The sequence below is a fragment of the Schistocerca piceifrons genome, chromosome 2, assembly GCF_021461385.2.
Source record: "Schistocerca piceifrons isolate TAMUIC-IGC-003096 chromosome 2, iqSchPice1.1, whole genome shotgun sequence".
Taxonomy (NCBI): domain Eukaryota; kingdom Metazoa; phylum Arthropoda; class Insecta; order Orthoptera; family Acrididae; genus Schistocerca; species Schistocerca piceifrons.
The window spans coordinates 662,365,401-662,367,012 of NC_060139.1; the positions used below are offsets into that span (position 1 = coordinate 662,365,401).

The 1,612-nt window shown below is 47.1% G+C and overlaps 1 non-coding gene across 1 annotated transcript; it reads left to right on the forward strand.

Annotated features, from left to right (window-relative positions):
- Positions 1 to 453: 453 nt before the first annotated feature.
- Trnap-ugg lies at positions 454 to 533 on the forward strand. The gene has a single exon. It is a non-coding gene; the product is annotated as a tRNA-Pro (tRNA).
- The last annotated feature ends 1,079 nt before the right edge of the window (positions 534 to 1,612 follow it).

Genomic DNA, 1,612 nt, shown 5'->3' on the forward strand with positions numbered 1-1,612 from the left:
ACTGAACGGTTTAAATTTAAAAGTACAAGGAGAAGATGAGGTTATTACCCTCATGAGTGCGTACGTTAAGACATTCTAACTTATAGGAAGTTCTGAAACTTCCTGGCAGATTAAAGCTGTGTGACGGACCGAGACTCGAACTCGCGACCTTTGCCGTTTGTGGGCAAGTGCTCTGTCAAAAGGGCTACCCAAGCATGACTCAAGACCCGTCATTAGAGCTTTAATTCTGCCAGTACTCAGTCTCCTACCTTAATATCAGCGCACACCCCGCTGCAGAGTGAAAATTTCTTTCTGGAAACTTCCCCCAGGCTGTGGCTAAGCCATATCTCTGCAATATCCTTTCCTCCAGGAGTGCTAGTTCTGCAAGGTTCGCAGAAGAACGTCTATGAAGTTTGGAGGATAGGAGACGAGGTACTGGCAGAATTAAAGCTGTGATGAGGGGTAGTGATTCGCTCTTGGATAGCTCAGTTGGTAGAGTACTTGCCCTTGGAAGGCAAAGGTCCCGAGTTCGAATCTCGGTTCAGTACACGGATTTAATCTGAGAGGAAGTTTCATATCAGTGCACACTCCTCTGAAGAGCGAAAATTTCATTACAGAAGTTATTTTCAAAAATCAGTTGAGAATGAAGATTCGATGCACTCCGATATACAACATTAACAAATAGCGTTCAAGTGAAACTATATTATATTAGAAAACTATGGAAAAATTTGTACTGTATTTAATGCGCGTGAACAGCGACAGATGTTGAGTGATCATTATGAAGGACACGGAGAAGTGGTATCAGCACTTACGTAGTTCTAAAGGGGCCTCATTGTGGGTCTCCGTTTTGCCACCTGGTGGAATCATTCAATATCTACTTGTGTGGGGCATTTGGATGCGACAATGGACAGATGTTGAACTGCACGGGCAGGCATACTCGTCGTCAAGGTCCCAGTCAGACACGTCTCACCACCACAAGGAAGGATCACCACTGTGCACGAAGCAAATGGTAAGCCCTTCACATTTGCACCTGCCATCCGAGAACAAATAGTGGTCTCCCTTCTACATTCTGTGCCATCACACACCAGCTGTCTGAGACTAGCAGCAGCCGGACTAGAATTTTAGCGTCCTATGGTTAAGCAGTCGTTACACCAGAACACCAACGGCTGCGTTTGAAGTGGTTCTGTGACAGGGAAGCGTGGACTGCTGACGAATGGAGTCGCATTGCGTTCTGCGATTAATCGTGGTTCCGTGCTCCCTGGATGACCTTCCTCGTCGAGTACGGCAGCAGCCTGGGAAGAGGTCCCACTCTTCAAGTGTTTTGGAGCAGCATAGCAGTGTTATTCCCGCCGCCATGGTATGGGAAGCCATGAGTGAAGGTCACGGCTGGTACTGTTTGACGGAACTCTGACCGGACAACGGCACATCACCGACATACTGCGGCCTCATGTGTTACCTCGCAAGCGGCACTGCTGTGGTGGCATATTTCAAGATGCCAATGCTCCATAACACTTGGCACTTTCCTCTTTAAACTACACTACTGGCCATTAAAATTGCCACACCACGAAGATGACGTGCTACAGACGCGAAATTTAAGCGACAGGAAGAAGATGCTGTGATACGCAAATGATTC